The sequence below is a fragment of the Petaurus breviceps genome, unplaced genomic scaffold, assembly GCF_028583685.1.
Source record: "Petaurus breviceps papuanus isolate PSGF00001 unplaced genomic scaffold, PetGlider_PUasm1.0 38, whole genome shotgun sequence".
In the NCBI taxonomy this organism is placed as follows: domain Eukaryota; kingdom Metazoa; phylum Chordata; class Mammalia; order Diprotodontia; family Petauridae; genus Petaurus; species Petaurus breviceps.
Window position 1 is genome coordinate 32,351,432 of NW_027186304.1, and position 18,173 is coordinate 32,369,604.

At 40.0% G+C, this 18,173-nt stretch overlaps 1 long non-coding RNA gene across 1 annotated transcript in view; it reads left to right on the forward strand.

The window, feature by feature from the left end:
- The first annotated feature begins 4,423 nt into the window (after positions 1–4,423).
- Positions 4,424–18,173, forward strand: part of LOC138170042 (uncharacterized) — a 238,146-nt gene continuing 224,396 nt past the window's right edge. Inside the window, exon 1 of the long non-coding RNA XR_011170519.1 lies at positions 4,424–4,508. This is a non-coding gene — a long non-coding RNA (uncharacterized lncRNA). The remainder of the gene's footprint in view (positions 4,509–18,173) is intronic.

Here is an 18,173-nt window from a genome sequence, read left to right on the forward strand (position 1 = left end):
CTCCCCCCCCCAGACTGCCCTCTCTTCCATCATCCCACCTCTCATCCCCTCCCCCCCTCTATTCTCCTAGAGGGTGAGATACCTTCTTTAGTGTTTATTTCATTCCCTCCTCAAGCCAAATTCAATGGGAATAAGGTTGACCCTCTCCCTTTTGCCTTCCTATTCTTCCCCTCCATTGTAACCATTTTCTCTTGCTTCTTCTATATAAGATAGTTTACCCCAATCTGTCTCTCCCCATCTCCTCTTATTATATTCCTCTCTCACCTCTTAATTTCACCTTTTAAGTATCATCCCTTCCTGTTAAATTGGTCCTGTGCCCTCTATCTATGTATACCTGTAAACATATATACACGCATTCACATATGTATTCATATGCCCATATACCCTCATATATAGACACACACACATACATATCTATCTATCTATCTATCTATCTATCTATCTATCTATCTATCTATCTATCTATCTATCTATTCCCTTGAACTACTGAGAAAAGTTTCATAAGTTACACTTATTGTTTTTCCATGAAGGAATGTTAATAGTTCAACTTTGGTAAGTTCCCTATGATTTCTTTTGCCTGTTTACCTTCTCATGTTTCTCTTACTTCTTATATCTGAATGTCAAATTTTCTATTCAACTCCAGTTTCTTCAGCAAGAATTCTTGAAAGTCCTCTATTCCACTGAATGACCATATTTTCCCCTGAAACATCATACTCAGTTTTGCTGGGTAGTTGACTCTTGGTTTTAATCCCAGCTCCTTTGAACTCTGAAATATCAAATTCCAAGCCCTTCAATCCCTCAGTGTAGAAGCTGCCAGATCCTGGGTTATCCTGATTGTGTTTCCACAATATTAAAATTGTTTTTTCCTGGCTGCTTGTAATATTCTCTGCTTAATCTGGGAATTCTGGATCCTTGCTATAATATTCCTAGGAGTTTTCTTTTTGGGATCTTTTTCAGGAGGTCATCAGTGGATTCTTTCAACCTCTATTTTGCCCTCTCGTTCTAAAACATCAGGGCAGTTTTCTTTGAGAACTTCTTGGAGGATGATTTCTAGGTTCTTACTTTGGTCATGGCTTTCAGGTAGTCCAATAATTTTAAAATTATCTCTCCTGGATCTATTTTCCAGGTTAGTGGTTTTCCCCATGAGATATTTCACATTGCCTTCTATTCTTTCATTTGTTTGGATCTGTTTAACAGCATCTTGATTTCTCATAAAGTCATTAGCTTCCATTTGCTACAATCTAATTCTGAAGCAATGATTCTCCTCATTGAGCATTTGAGATTCTTTTTCCATCTGGCAAATTTGGCTTTTTAAGGCCTTCTTCTCCTCATTGGCTTTTTGAGCCTCTTTTGCCATTTGAGTTAGTCTATTTTTTAAGGTATTATTTTCCTCAGTCAGGCTGTTGACTCTCATTTTGTAATTTTCTTGCATTGTTCTCAATTCTCTTCCTAATTTTTCCTCCACTTCTCTTATCTGTTTCTTAAGGTCCTCTATGGCCTGTATCCAGCTTGTATTTTCCTTTGAAGCTTTTGGTGCAGGAGTTCTGACTTTACTGTCTTCATCCTGTTCCATGCTTTGCTCTTTTTTGTCCCCAAAATAGGAGTCTAATGTTGGACTCTTATGTCTGCTTTGTTTCCTTTGCCTGGTCATGTCGCCCCTCAGTCACTTGACCCCTGGGCTTTTTGCCACAGTAGGACTCTGCCACCAGACAGGGCAGCTTTTGTCCCAAATGCTGGGGTTTTCTCAGCTGCCAGAGGTATTAGATGGGTGCCCTCTCTGAGGTCTCCACACCCTCTGGCAAGCTGGACACACACCCCAGGACCTCCACCCTAGACTGCAATCCAGATCCAAGGTTAGAGCAAGAGTGATTACCCCTCAGACTGGTGCTTGGTCCCCCTAAACTCTGCAGGCCAGGAGCTGAAGCTGACACGTGGTGCTGTCTGGCTGTGCCAGCATCTCAGTGGCTTCTCGCCCCGGCGGCAAAAGCCATGCACTCCCACTTACTGGGCCCCAAAGTCCAGACTGCACTGACCTTTCACTTTGTCCTTCACATCTATGTGTTGATAAATCTGGAAAGGACCACAGCTGCTGCTGATCTGGAGTTCCTCCCGCCAGCAGCTGGTCAGGCCTGCCCTGGGGCTAAAGCCTGGACACAGGGCTCAGCTTGGCTCCCAGAGCGCTGTGCTGTCCAATTTCTGCCAGCCTGCTGGGCTGTCCTCAGAGGGAGGTTAGTTTCTCTGTGTCATTTTGTGGGTTCTGCAGCTCTAAAGTTTTTTAGAGTCCCCTTTTTACATGGATTGGGGAAGGTGGAAGCTGGAGCAGCAGGGAGGTCCTGCTTCTACTCCGCCATCTTGACACCATCCCTCCCTTGATCTTCCTTTTAACCATAGTAACTTTCTATTGTTTAGAGGTTTTTCCCATTTTTTCTCATTTTCCCAGTCTATTTCTTGACTTTTAACTTTCTGCTAAAGTAGGATTCTTGACTTTATTGTCCTTTTCTGAGTGTGTATTTTGATCTTCCTTTTGACCATAGTAACTTTCTGTAGTCAGTTTTTTTCCCATTTTTTTCTCATTTTCCCAGTCTATTTCTTGACTTTTAACTTTCTGCTAAAGTAGGATTCTTGACTTTATTGTCCTTTTCTGAGTGTGTATTTTTGATCTTCCTTTTGACCATAGTAACTTTCTGTAGTCAGAGGTTTTTTTCCGATTTTTTTGCTCATTTTCCCAGTCCATTGCTTGACTTTAAACTTTTTGGTAAAGTAGGATTCTGCTCCCCGGTAGAGGGTGCGCTATCCCAGGCTTCAGGAGTAGCTGTTTTCAGAGATACTTCTAGGGACCTGTAAGTTTTTAGTTCTTCCAATGTGGTATGATCTAAGACAGGCCCGCAAACCATATAGCCTGTGGGTTGCTTGTAGCCTGCCTATGCATTTTGTGCAGCCCATGAAAAATGTAGAGTTGCCACTGTGCACTCTCCTATTTGTCATATGACCTGCAGCAACCAACCATCATTATTTTATCTCTAGTCTAACTCATGTGAGGTCTGAGAAAGTTTAGCCTATTCTAATTTCGGCCCCTACCTACTGCCAAGTTTTGAAGGTCTGATCCAGGGAGAGGTGCTTACTACTTTCCTGGCCTGTGCTCTGATCTGTGAGTAACCTCAAGCACTCTTTTCTGCTCTGGAGCTGTGAAGAGGGTCCCCCCTCCGCTGTGACCACAAGCTCTGCTATTCTAGTTCTCCTCCCTGTCCTGGTATTGCCACGCAGGACTGTGACTGGCTCTGAGTGTGGGCAGAGCCACAGAATCCCACCTCAGACTAGCAAAAAGACCCCCGTTATCTTCTTATAACCAGGTGTTTGACCCTTTACCATCTGTGGGCTGAGAGCTCAGGAAGCAGGTGATGCTGCTGATTTAGTCACTCCCAAGTCCTGCTCCTGGTTTTCTGTGGCCGAAGCAGTGTTGACATGGCCTGTGCTGAATGATGCTACAATGCTCAACCAGGTGAGATAGACCTTTCCTTCTGACCTCCTAAGTTGTCTTTAGCATCTGAAGTCTCAGAGGCCTGGAAACTGTCACTGCTTCCTGTGATTCAGTCACCCCGAGGCCTGCTCAGGGTTTGCTGGGGCCTGGTCTGTGCTGGTACAACCTGATCTGAATTGTGTTCCTTTCTCACCCTGTTGCAACAGACCTTTCCTGCCAAGCTTCCAAGTTGTCTTGGGCTGGAAAATTTGTTTTACTCTGTCTTTTTGTGGGTTCTACTGTTCTAGAATTTGTTTAGAGTCATTTTTAAAAGGTATTTGCAAAAAATTAAAAAAAAAGCTATTTGGAGGGTTTTGGGAAGAGCTCAAGCAAGTCCTTGCCTTTACTCCTCTGTCTTCTGCCTTCCATGATCACTATTCTTTCTATAGCTTTTCATTAACCTCTTTTCCTGAAAGTCAATAGAGTTTTACTGTTTGATTGATAATGGGGAGCATCCCAGATGAATATTCATGAATAACAGTAATAGAAAATCCAGCCCCTCAGAGATACCCATATACCTCTAAGAGGTACAGTAGTCATTTCATTGCCTTCTAAGGATCCAATTTCCCATTGTGTGTGAATTGGGGAAGAGGTTCCAAAGTGGATACTGGATTTTTATTTTGCAGATAGGTAAACAAAAACTTAGAGAGTTCAAGTAACTTTTCCAAAGTTGCAAAGCTAGTAAATGTAAGAACTTTGATTTAAACTTTGGTTTGTCCTGATTCCAAAGGCATTGTTCTTTCTACTATAGCACACTGCCTTTGTCAATGGGTATCATACATCCAGGAGAAAGAATAATACATCCTTGTCACAGTTATGCTACAATAGGAGCCTCTAAGATTGCAGAACATTTTTGTAACAATAGAGAAAGAACAGAGACTAATGATCTCTTGACTTTTTTTTCAACAGGTAAAAGAGGGACAAAATGTTCTGAACAATTAGTGGATAGATGAATGATAAAGCCAGGCACACAGACCACTCACAGGGGAAGGTAAGCTTGCCATGGAAATATTTCGATTTTTATGAACAACAGACTGGCTTTCCACCCACAGTTGTACCAAGTATAAGTATCTGACAGTGTATTTCATCTATCTTGAAGCAAAACTAGTTTTTGAAAACCAGCTAACTTCTCTACATGTCCTAAATTTTGAAATAAAAATTCTTGGAAAATATTCATTATGTGCTAAAGAATGCTAGTCTTTTTAATGTAGTGCTTTTTATATGTATATATCTCTAAGGGATGACTTTTGGATTGTAATGTGTAGAGAAGAAAGGATTCATTATAATCATTTATTTAATATCCCACCTAGTACTATGAAAGGCACTAGAGATAGAAAGACAAAAATGCAATGGTTTATATCCTGAAACAGCTTTCAGTTTGGTGGGGGAAACATGTACATACAGGTACATATACAAAAGATATACAGTAATTTTGGGAGGAAGGCAATAGCAATTAAGGGTGTGTGGGGGTGGGGTGGGTGGGGGTGGGTATGGGTGTGGTTAGGGGGGTGGAAATCATGAAATTCTTCATGTAATGTCTGTCTCCTGAGCTGAGTCTTTTAAGCCTTCAAAGAAACAATTCTAAGAGGTGGAGATGAGGAGACAGTGCCCAAGGGGACAGCAGATGTAATGGTATAGACATAGGAAATGGAGTGCCACATGTGAAGAATGATACAAAGGTGTTTGTCTGGAGCTTGGAGAAGTACATCAATGGACGTAACATACAATAAGGATGGAAAAGTAGGTTGGGGCCAGGTCATGAGGAGGCTTTAAATGTTCTGGGACCGTTTCAGTTGAGTAGAGAGAGACTAGTCAGATATTTTCTCTCACTGTTGCTCTATGACAATCAGGTTTAAGTGTTTGAGGTAAAATTCGAACTCAAGTCCTCCTGACTCCAAGGCTGGTGCTCTATCCACTGTGCAACCTAGCTACCCCTCAGATTTATCCTTTAGGAAAATCATTGCTAGCTGTGTGGAGGAGATTGGAATGGAATAGACCTGAGGCAAATAAATCAGTTAAGTGACTGTTGGAATAACTCAGGGAAAAGATGATCATGGCTCAAAATAGCGTGGTGACTGTGTGAGTGGAAAAGAAGAGGTAGATGTGAGAAATGTTGTAGATGAAACAGATTATCAACTACATAGATTTCAATATATGTAGGTGACTGAGAGTGAAGACATGGTGTGGAGGGTGAGAACATGGGTGAATTGGAAGATGTTAATGCCCTCCAAGGAAATAGGCACATTTATTAGAGAAGTAGCTTTTTGGAGAAAGAAAATGAATTCTGTTTTGGGCATGTTGAGTTTGAGCTGCCTCAAGGGCATGTAGTTAAAGCTGTCTAAAAAGTAGTTTTTGAAATAGCATTAGAGCTTGAGAGAGAACCCCAAAGTAGATTTATGGATCTCAGAGTCATTACTATAGAAATCTAATTAAGCATGAGATCACCAAAGGAGACAATGTAGAGAGAAAAGGAGGACAGAGCTTTGTGGGGTATGCCCAGAATTAGGAGACATGGCAAGGATGAAGTTCTAGCAAAACAGGTTGAGCAGTGGTGAGGCAAATGGAAGGATAACCAGTAGAAAGTATCAGTAGACTTTAGAGAAGAAATTATTCAGGAGTGGAAGATGATCAGCCATATAAAATGCTACAGAAAAGTCAGGAGGAATTAGGATTGAGAAAAGAGTTTCAGATTTGACAATTAAACAGTTTCGGTTTAGTGATAAAAGCAGAGATCTGATTGCATAGGATTAATAAATAAGGAAAGAAGTGGAGGCAATGCATTTTTTTTGATGGTTGGTGGAGAGGTAGTTGTGTTTGTAGGTAGTAGGAAAGGAACCATTAGCTAGGAAGTAATGGAAGTTAATATACTGGAGAAAAATGGAAGGGATGAGATAAAGGAAATATGTAGTGTGGTTTTGGCAAGAAGGGCCTCTTCTTTATCAGACACTAGAGTTTAGGAGTAATTCATGGGGAATAATGTCATGGAGATAATAACTACCTTAAGGCTGAAGCTGTGTCCACATTCATCATAGAGAATTGCTCAGTCTACTGATAGAAAATCTTTCACTATGGCACTTTTCACTTGGATGAGGGAGATTTTTCTCCTTTTTATAAAATCTTTAGTAAACTCTATCAGGTTTATAGTTTGAAGATAATGTGAGAAGTGAAAGGCAAACTGGTAATTTCCTGAAGCCCAAATCTTTGGTCATCCATCTCAATCATACACAATTGACATTAAGATGTACTAAGCACAAGAATACAAGATTCTACTCTTCTTGTTGAATTATTCTTCCAATTCCTGATCAAGGGTCATACTTTCCTAATGGGTGAGAGCTTCCATATACAATGGGCCCTCAAACCAACCATGTTGTACAAAATCTTTCCACCATGCCAGAGCGTATAAATTCCCATTACTGCTTTCTACCTCTTACTTTGGGAAAATAATCAAATCATCAATACCATTTCTGGAAAGGGCAAATCACTCAAAAGCCTTTTGACTCCATTCATTGACCCTGTGACTACTTAGCCCCAAGCACCCAACTGTAATGACCATTCTTATGGTCTCTCTTGTCCTATTTACTGTATCCTCAGAGATTAGTACAATATATGACATATAATAAAGTCTTAGATAACTTTTAGTTTATCCATGAATATACATATATATATAAGTGAACATAAACATGCATGTGTACATAGAAACACATAGAATTTATATAGAAAATAATTTGCTTCAAACTAGAAAAATTCAGCCTTAAAAATTTAAAGGTTTTCATCCAATAAAGGGTCTCCCATGCAATATCAAAATCATATAAAATTCAGTGGTAGATATAAAATTCAATCTAATTTTTACTGATGGTCCTCTGATGACCATCATCAAGTGTAATACAAATCAAGGAGATGAGGACTCACCAAATGTGTTTGCCATTATCATGGAGGATAGCCACCACAAGATCCAAATGGAAGAGGGATTCCCTATCATTGGTGAGGTTCTCCAAATGCTCTTATTTATGATATTGCTTTAAGCCCTAGAACAAAACAGGACCTCCTAAATTAGATTCACAAACACTCAAAAGAGCTTGGCAGATTTATCTATATAGGAAAAACCAAGTAGATGCAGAATACCTCATACTCAGTCTCTGTTGTACAGCTGGATGGATAGCCCATGGTGGTGGTCTAACATAAGAAATATCTTGGACAAAATTTCATATGGACAAGGGACTGAGCCAATACCTAAATAGGTAAATCATATTTGGAAAGTTGTGTTTTGGGGCGGCTAGGTGGCGCAGTGAGTAAAGTGCTGGCCCTGGAGTCAGGAGGACCTGAGTTCTGATCCGGCCTCAGACACTTAACACACACATACACACACACAAAACTAGCCGTGTAACCTTGGGCAAGTTACTTAACTCCAATTGCCTTCCAAAAGGAAAAAAAAAGAAAAGGAAAGTTGTGTTTTGTTTTTAATGATCTCAAGTTGTTCCCTCAATTAAAAAAAAAAAAAAACAACAACTGCAAAACCAAAAATCTACTTTTTATGCCATTGTTCTCCCATCAATGTTATATGATTTGAATCATAGTACACAATAATCACTGGTGAATCAGAATTATAGGTGTCCCAAAAGTCAATGGAGAGACATATGGTGAGCAAAGGCCATAGTATATTAATAGCAATGACTTCCATGCCAGTCACACAGGAGATGTATGGGTGAAAAAAGAGAGGTGAACGTTCTGTATCAAGAGCAAGGGAAAAATATAAGGACAGCCCAAGTATTGTGTTGGAGAATCATGCTAAAAGACCTAGATGAAAGCTTCCAGCACAGTAACGAGATATCCTGTGCAGGATTTATAGGATAGCATGGTCAAAATTTGCACAGATGAAGAGGAGGATGGATTTGGCTCTACACTGAAAATAAAAGTAACTGACTTAAGCAGCATCTTAGATCCATTGAAACATTTCAGGTATAATCAATCAATAAACATTAAGTACCTATAATGTGTGGAGTACTGTGCTAATCACTGGGGTCACAAAAAAAAAGATAAAAGATAGTGTCTGCCCTCAAAGAGCTTAAACCTAATGGGGGAGACAACATGCAAACACATTTATACAAAACAAGCTATATACAGGATAAACAGTAGAAAATGTGCAGAGAGAAGTAACCAGAATTAAGAGTTGGGGAAAGCTTCTTGTAGAAGATGGGATTTTAGCTGAGATTTAAAGGGAGTGAGGGAGGCTAGGAGTCAGAGCTGGGGAGAAAGAGCATTTCAGGAATCAAGGATAGCTGGAGAGAATATCTGGAGCTGAGAGGAGTATCTTGTTTGTGGAATAGCCAGTGCCATTGGACTGAAGAGCACACATTGAGGAGTAAAGTGTAAGAAGACTCTAAAGGTAGGAAGTGGCTAGGTTACAAGGGTTTGAATGCCAGTTTGCATTTGATCCTGAAGGCAATAGTGATCCACCGGAGTTTACCGTGTAGGAGTATACGTGACATGATGCACTTCAGGAAAATCACATTAATGGCTCAATGGAAAATGGATTGGAGTTGGAAGAGACTTGAGGCAGGCAGACACACTGTTGGGTACTTCAATAATCCATGAGGTGTAGAGAGCCTGCACTACACTGTGGCCATGACAGAAGAGAAAAGACATGTTGCATTGATCAAATCTACAGGCCCTGATAATAAATTGGATTTGGGGGTTGGGGTAGAATAATAGTGAGGAATACAGGATGACTCCTAAATGGAGAGGCTGAGGGACTGGGAAGATACCCTCTGCAGTAACAGAGGAGGTAGGAGGGCAGAAGGGTTTGGGGCAGGGGTGGAGAACCTGTGGCTTCAAGACCATATGTGGCCCACTAGGTGCTCAAGTGTGACCCTTTGACTGAATCCAAATTTCACAGAACAAATCCCCATAATAAAACTTGGATTCAGTCAAAAGGCTGCACCCAAGGACCTAGAAGGCCACATGTGGCCTTGAGACCACAGGTTTTCTCCACCCCTGGTTTGGGGGAAAGCGTAAAAGTTTTGTTTTGGATATATTGAGTTTAAGATGTCCACTAGACATTCAGTTTAAGATGTTTAAAAGGCAGTTACAGATGTGAAATTGGAGGTCAGTAGAGATTGGGAAAGGGTAGGTAGATTTGAGAATCATCAGCAATAAAAATGGTAACTAAATCTACAGGAGGACTGATGACATTTCCAAGTGAAGTAGAGAGAAGGTCCAGGATAGAATCCTGAGGAATATCTGTGGTTTGAGAGTATGATCTGGGAGAGTATCCAGTAAAGGAGACAGAGAAAGGGTGGTCAGATAGATAGGAATAGAAGCAAAAGAGTGGTGTCCCAAAAACCTTGAGAGAAGGGAGTATCAGGGAGAAGCAAATGTAGTGTAACAGTTTATAGAGAATGAGAACTGAGAAAGGGCCATTGGATTTGGAAACTAAGAGATATTTGTAACTTTAGAGAGAGCAGTTTTGGTGGAATAGTAAAGTTGGAAACAGGATTATAAGGAGTTAAGAAAAGAATGAGAGAAAGGGCAGCTAGGTGGTGCAGTGAATAGAGCACCAGCCCTGGAGTCAGGAGGATCTGAGTTCAAATGTGGCCTCAGACACTTGATATACTAACTAGCTGTGTGACCTTGGGCAAGTCACTTAACCACATTGCTTGACTTCCCCCCTCCAAAAAAATAAATAAAATGAGAGGAAAGAATATGATTGTGCTTTTTGAGGAGTTCAGTGTCAAGGGCAGAAGGGATATAGGATCATAGTTAATGGGGTGGAAAATTCAAGTGAGGGTTTTTTCACTTTGGAGATATATGGGCATGTTTGAGGTAGTAGGAAATGAACCAGTAGACAGAAATTGAAAATAAGTGAAAGAGTAGGGATGACAGAGTAGATAACCTGTTGGGGGAGGTGGGATGGAATGAGATTGCTTGAACAAGTAAAGGACTTTTTCTTGGTGAGGAGTAAGGTCTCTTTATCTTGGGAGAAAAGTGTGAATGAAGAGGTAGTGGCAGAAGGCATCTGAGTGATAGGAGATGAGGAAGAGGAAAGAGGAGGAAGTACATGGCAAATGACCTCAATTTTTCTGTAAAATATGAGGCAAGGTTTTCAGATGAGAAAATGGGGATGGAGGAAGCCATGGGAAGTTTAAGGAGGGATGAAAAGATTTGGAATCACTATGGAGAGTGAGATGTAAATTGACAATGGAGATATAATAGGATTACATAGCAGCAGTGAGGGCCCATGTAAGGTTGTGTTAAATAAATTTATAGTGAAACAAGTCAGAATGGTGGTGTGATTTTATCCACCTTTGTTGTGTTCTAAAGAACACATGCTTTAGCTCACAAATGGATGCATTTTCCCTAGTTATTAATGTATTTTGAGACATTGCTTCAACCTCCCTAAGCTTCAGTTTTATTATCCTTAAAATGGGGATGATTACACTTGGATCAGCTGCTTGATCAATTCATTGTGAGGAAAGTACCTGTAAACTATAATGCTATATAAATATGAGCTATCTTTATAATCAAGCCTTTAAGAAGTTCCAAAGAAAAGAGAAAAAAGAAAAATGTGACAATAACTCCAAGAAGTAGCAGTGATGAGGGTTACTTTTATAACTAAGAATAGAGGAGACATGATAAAAATCAAAGAGAAGGTAATTATGATTAATGAAGGTCCAACTTAGAGATTCTGTAATTGTCAGTGTTGACCTTGCTTCCTACCAGACCTCATATAATACATTTGCATTGCTCTCATATACGTGGCATTTATTGTGTATTCCCCAGTTTGAATATAAGGTATATGAAGAAAAAAAGATTGATCTATCTAAACTCCTGTGGTGCCAACACAATGTTTTGTAGACAGTTCAGTGTGTGATACATAACTATTGAATTTGATGCATAAAACTAGGACTGTGACCTTTGGGGAATCACATAGACTCTCTGGATATTAATTTCATAACCATAAAAGCAGAAGGATTAGACTAGATGTCCTCTGAGATCCCTTTCCATTCCAATATTCTGTGAGATTTCTCTGAGATTTATGGTCAGATAGCATTAGAGATGTTGGGGTAGAATCATGCTGAGCAATTAAAATGTGCTGCATAAAGGTGTACTTGTGGGCAGCTGAAATGAAATGGAAATAAAAGTAACTGGATTTTAGGAAGTTGAAGAACTATGTGACCAGGATGAGGATACTGAATGTATCCTAAATGATAGCAAGTATGGAAGACATAGGAAGGTGATGATCTTTGATTTGGAAAAGTTATATATAATGAATTTCCCTTCTTTCCATTCATTTGCATCTTTCCCCCCCTCTCAGTATGGAGTTTAAAAGGAGAGGAAGTAAATGTCCTCTAGGACCTTCAGTGGAACATAGGCTGTATGTTAATATAGCAATCTTACACTTACGAGCAGCTTATGAACAATGAAGTCTTGGCATCTAGTCCTCCTGCCAGTATTGACATTATCATCTGTTAACTTCACTAGGTATGTGCCAAAAATGACAGGAGAACTGAACAACTGTTGCATAATGAGCTGTAATGGAATGATGTTAGAAGAAAGAAGGGATAATCAAGTGCATGTGTGCGTGTGCACACACCCACATCCCAAAGTAGATTACAATTTTAGGAAATGAAGCTCAGTCATGAAATAGCAAGTCAGACATATGGTTTGATGACAAATACCAGGTAGGGCATCACTGGCAATTTCTGAGAACAGATTCACCTAGAACCAGCTTTAAGAGGTAGAACTTTAAGAGTAATCCAGCTCATTCTTTAACTTAGGACATCAACTTAAGTACATCCTTGAACAAAAGGCATCGCCTTGAAATCTGGATGGTTGTGTCTCCAATTCCCTTCCTCGAGTCCTAGAAATTTTTTGGTTTGCATTGTCTTTGCAAGTATAAGCAAAGGTGATGCTGGGACATAGCCCAGGGACAAATTTAGCTACCTGTTAATAAATTCTTCCTTCCTTCCTTCCTTCCTTCCTTCCTTCCTTCCTTCCTTTCTTCCTTCCTTCCTTTTTTCATTCTTTTTCTTTTTGACAAGGAGGCATATTGTCAGCAGATGACTCTAATATTTGTCTTTGACCACCCATAGTTTGACACTACAGAGCACATCACTGATCCCTGGAATCTGTCCAATTATCTACATCCCCGTGGGCATTGCATTTCCTATAAATTTATTTTGATGACCCATTGAAGTGAACTGGTGAAATGAACCCAATGACAATGAACTGGTGCGGCATATTGGACTGAGTGATGAAGGTGCCTCTTCTTTCCCACTGAAAGGCAGAGCCTGGGTGATTGAAGTGCTGATAGATAGGGAGGTCAGAGATCAAGACTGTCTTCTCTTTCATAACACAAGCTAGGACTGTGAGTTTGTGGGAGGTCTAAAGGATGGTGTGGCTCCTTGCTGTGCTACAATGCATTAATTTCTTTGTTGCTATGATGGATTCAGTTTCCTGGTGTTGGGATTTGGCTTTCTGGTGTCTGAATAAATGTTTCGCTTCTGTTTTCCATATGGACAATTTGTTATACTTTGCAATTGATAACTATGCCGGCATATTCACAGTCACCTTCAGTGCTGTGAATATTGCATTGGTGCTACACTTGTCTAAGATAATATAGGGGGTGAGCAAAAATGCTGGATATTAAATACAGGCTTTTTGACTCCAAATCCATAGTTTTTCCTACTCTATGACATCTCATCATAATCTATACGATCAAAAACAACAAAATACTAAATATTGTAGTACTCCAGTGGCCTGTTAAGAGCCAGTGATTTTTCAAAAGTTTCCTTACTTATGTTCAGCAGGTATGTGGGAGAATCAAGCTCCATGATTCACTAAGTAAGTAACTGTGAAATTAAGAATCTGAGAGAAGAGGTCAACTAAAACTAAGCACAATTTGTGTGTTTGTGTGTGTGTGTGTGTGTGTGTGTGTGTGTGTGTGTGCACATGCAGACAGCAAACTGGTAGATTTGGGTCAAATAAACTCGAGAATTGAGGCAGAAAATTTATCTGTTGTTTGGTTGCCACATGAATTTCCTGACAGCTTCATATCTGCTAAATAGATTTTACCCCAAAGTCTAAAATGTTGCCTGTATAATGGAAATGTACTTCCCTTACAGGTTGGAACCAATGGAATTTTAAAGGTCATCTAGTCCCACCTCCTGGCTAAGTGAAAGGTTAAGTGACTTAACATAACTGGTTTCCTGTAGAGAGACTAGTTCAATCAATCAAGGAAAAATCACTTACTAAATGCCTGCTATGTGCCTGGCATTGTGCTATGTATTATAGATGCAAAGGCAGAAATGAAAAGCATTTTGCCCTCAAGGAATTTAGATATCCTCTAGGAATTCTGTCTCCCAGATTAGTGGTGTTTTCATTTTGCCATGAGGTCTCTTGATGGCTTGAGAGATGTTTCCTATGAGTCGTATTCTGTTCATGTGCTACTATAGGATTCAATGTATTTGATCAGAAATATATCACATACGAAAAAATTTGTGAAATCATGAATGAGAATAATGAACAAAATGATCATCAACTAAATCTTAGTTATAATAGACTATGTTGAATTTCATTAATAATGGAGATGAATCTTCAGTAGAAGCTTAAAACAATTGGTACTCTACCAACTACTGCAAAGAAAGAATAACAGAATATGTAATAGTCACTAGGATTTGTAGACTAGAAACTAGAATTGCTTGATGATTAACAAAGTGTCTTGGTTTTTTTTTTTTGGGGGGGGGGGGGGGGAGTAAGTGGGGATTGCTATGAATTCCAAGGCTGTCTACATAATGGCAAAATGTTGTCTCTTTGGTCAAATTACTGGGAGAAAAAGCCACAGGAGTTAAAGATGAAGAAAAAGGATTATTTAACATTTTTAAAGACAAAACTACCAGTTGGTTTATAAGACCATTTAGTTTTCAACTGAACATTTTAGTTTGGGTGGCTATATCATTCAATGGGACAGGTCAGGGACTGAGAAATGGTATTGTGATAAGCTTGTACTTTTTGGTGTAGCTTTGGGTTTCTGATAAGAAAAGAGGAATAGAGGCAGCTAGGTGGTGCAGTGAATAAAGCACCGCCCCTGGAGTCAGGAGGACCTGAGTTCAAATTTGGCCTCAGACACTTAACACTTACTACCTGTGTGACCTTAGGCAAGTCACTTAGCCTCAACTGCCCTGCCTATCCCCCTCCAAAAAGACCAAAAAAAAGAGGAATAGCAGGGGAATCTGCAAGTTTCAGGATTCAGGGGCTGCTGGATCTGAATCTAGAATTGCTACATTAATGTCTCATTATTCTCTCTGTGTCCAAATGCCAAGCTCCCAAATTCTGAAAGGGTCTAGCCAGGTGGAAGGGCTTGTCGTATAGACCTTTCACCCTATTCAAGTGTAGAAAGTCTCACCATCAGATGGAGTTCTTTATATATAGCAACTCATGGGCTCTTGTTATGAGGATCCCTTGAAAGAACCGAATGTTCAGCCTGGAGAGAAGATTCAAGGGATTATGATGGTTGCATTCAAGTATTTGAAGGACTAGAATCTAGAGAAAAGATTTAGTTTTTTTGGCCCCAGAAGTCAGAACCAAGAGCCACTAATGGGCAGAAATTGCAAAATGGCCAATTTAGTTGTGACGTGATGAAAACCTTCTCAACAACTGGAGTTGTCCCAAAGTGGAATAGACTGTCTCAGGAGGTGGCAGATGTAAACAGAGGCTGGATGACCATTTGAATAGCACGTTATAGGGGAGATTCCTTTAATGGGTAGGTTGGACAAGATGATCTGTGCCCCTTCTTAGAATGCACAATTCTGATTTTGGGATTTTTTTGAAGATGGGAAAGGTTAAGGTCTATGTCACTGGAAGGAATACCCATGCCCAGCAACCAATTAAGTGATCAGTCAGCATGAAATAAGCAGTTATTTGGTGTTCGTAATTATGCTAAGCACTAGGGACACAAAATACAAAAAACGAAATGATATACAGAATAAATACAAAGTAGTTTGAGAGAGAAGGCACTGGCTGTTGAGTGTATCAGGCTTTGTGTAGAAGATAATGCTTGAGCTACTACCAGTGAAATCATAGATATTTTGAGGCATTGAAATATGAGATATAAAAAGGGAGCAGGACAAAGCAGCAGACCCAGAATTTTGAATTTTAAAAAATGTATTTGTTTGTAAAAGTCAACTTCAGAAGCTTTATCAATCTAGCATCACCAGGCACACACACATGCACAGGCATTTGCACCCATGGAGACTTATTCAAATGTAGATATCCATTCACATATTAATATCTAAACACAATCCATAGTTACCAGATTCTCTGTAGAGGGCTATCTTAGTGATGATGTCAAGGTGAGGGTGAAGACCATGGGAACTCACAGTAGCTTTGGTGATGTATATGATATTTCTCAATGAAAATGCTTTCAAAACATTCAGTAATAAACAGTCTTGATAGGATTTTCTTAAAAATTATTTTGAAAGGGGCGGCCAGGTGGCTCAGTGAGTAAGAGCACCCACTCCAGTGTCGGGATGACCTGGGGATCAAATCCGGGCTCAGATACTTAGCACCACACCCAGAAATAACTGGCCCTGTAACCTTGAGCAAGTTACTTAACCCCGATTGCTTAAAAAAAAAAAATTATTTTGAAAATGTCCTTAATATATGTCTTCCTCCCCAAAATGATCTCTCTCCTATTACCTGAAGTCTCTATCATCTTTTGGAATATGAGCTCATGTGTGGGGTATAAGTGAAGGATTTCCTTGCCTTAATGACCTTCAGTATAGTATCTTGGGGAGGTGGCACTTTAAAGACTTAACCACCCTTGGTATAACGACCTTTGGCTGGATGGGATATTGTTGACTTGTGTGAGGTGAAATCCCTTATGTCAATCTTTATGTCTTTACTAGCAATTGGTTAATTGGTTGAAACAAATATTCACACAGCTTCAATCAACTCTGCTTCTTACACAATTGCATCTTAGTAATTATCTTCTAACAGTCACCAAAGGCGGTTTATATCACAATGCATTATTAGTTTGTTAAGGAGTCACCAGTTCTAGCTCATGATTCCAGTTATTAGTGCATCAAGGATTAAACTATAGTCCATGACCCTGGCAGTTCTGTTTTTCGAGGCTTGTATTTTTCCATGCTTGAGAGAGATCTGTTGCTTTGGAACTTGGGTTTTTCCACACTCTGGGGTATCTAACCCCTCACAAGATATGTAAGCAAAAATTTTACCAAACTACTGATTCCTATTGAGCAGAAGCAGTAGGAACATGGCACTGAGATAAGAGCTGAGGATCCTGAAAAACATCAATATGAAAAGATTGGCTCCTGGAGCTACCTAATAACTTCAAGATATGGAGGTTTCCTTACTTCAGAATATAGTTTTGTAAGTCAGTTTTATATTGGGCCTGTGCCTCTGGCTTGAGATAGACTATGGTGGCAATAAATTTTTATTTTCAATGTCATCCTGCTATGTCCAGACATTTTCTGTCGTCACATGAAAACTAAACAATCCTGGAAGTATTAAAAAATCCTTCTTGTGGCAAACATCATGAAGGCAAGAAAGGGCAGACACTCCCCAGAATCTTGTTAGCCCGACCAGGTTCTGCATCTAGGATTTCAGGCCCACCAAAAGGCCTCAGATAGTAAGGAGATTCTGAGTATATGAATTCAGAGTACAGACTTTTCATATTACATAAGAGAGCACAGATATGAAAGTCTGCCTAGGAAGGCCTGGTTCAGTGTCTGAGGGCTCCACAACCCTGATAAGACAGAATAATCCAGGCCCATGTTTCTAATCAGAGAAGCAGAATCCTAGAATAGTATAAACATTGTGTTTAACTCTCTTATTTTACAGATGAGGAAACTGAAGTATGGAATGGTTAATTGACTTTTTCAGGGTCATAAGCCAATAAATGTTTGAGCTGGGGATTATAACTCAGATCTTCCTGACTCTAACTCTAATTTGGTTCTCACTACCTGTAATGGTAATGAAATTTGAAGTTCCTTCTGTATTGCTAAACTGAGAGTTACTTAGCACCTCGTTCAAATTAAGCCTCTGTTAAAGAAACAGAAGGTATGAAGTCCTGTTGCTGATGTGACAGCAGGAAGGAGCAATGCAGTATATAAGGAAAGACCCTGGTTGGGAAAGACAGATCTTCTTGGAGCGAGCTTCATGGAGGCAGAAGCTGCTGCCGCTGGGGAAGCTGAAGAGGAAAGGCCCCCCAGGCTGGAGAGAATGATTTTGATTTTGGGAACCTGAGTGAAGTGATTTTGATTCTGGGAACCAGCTGGGACTTCTGCTGTGGAGCTGCTGATTCCGAGGGCCAGTCAGAGCTTCTGGGAGCTGCGGAAGATGTCCAAGGGCCTTCTCAGTGAGGGTGGGTGGGAAGGGAAGAAGGGAGATAACATGGAACTAAAAGTTTTAAATACAAATGTTAAAAATAGTTTTTACATGCAACTAGGAAATAAGATGTACAGGCAGTGGGGTATAGAAATCTATCTTTCCCTATAAGAAAGTGAGGGGGAGGGGGATAGGAGGTGGGGTAATAGAGGGGAGAGCAGACTGGGGGAAGGGGTAATAAGAAGGCAAGCCATCTGGGGGTGGGGGGAGGGGAGAGATGGGGAGAAAATTTGGAACTCAAAATCTTGTGGAA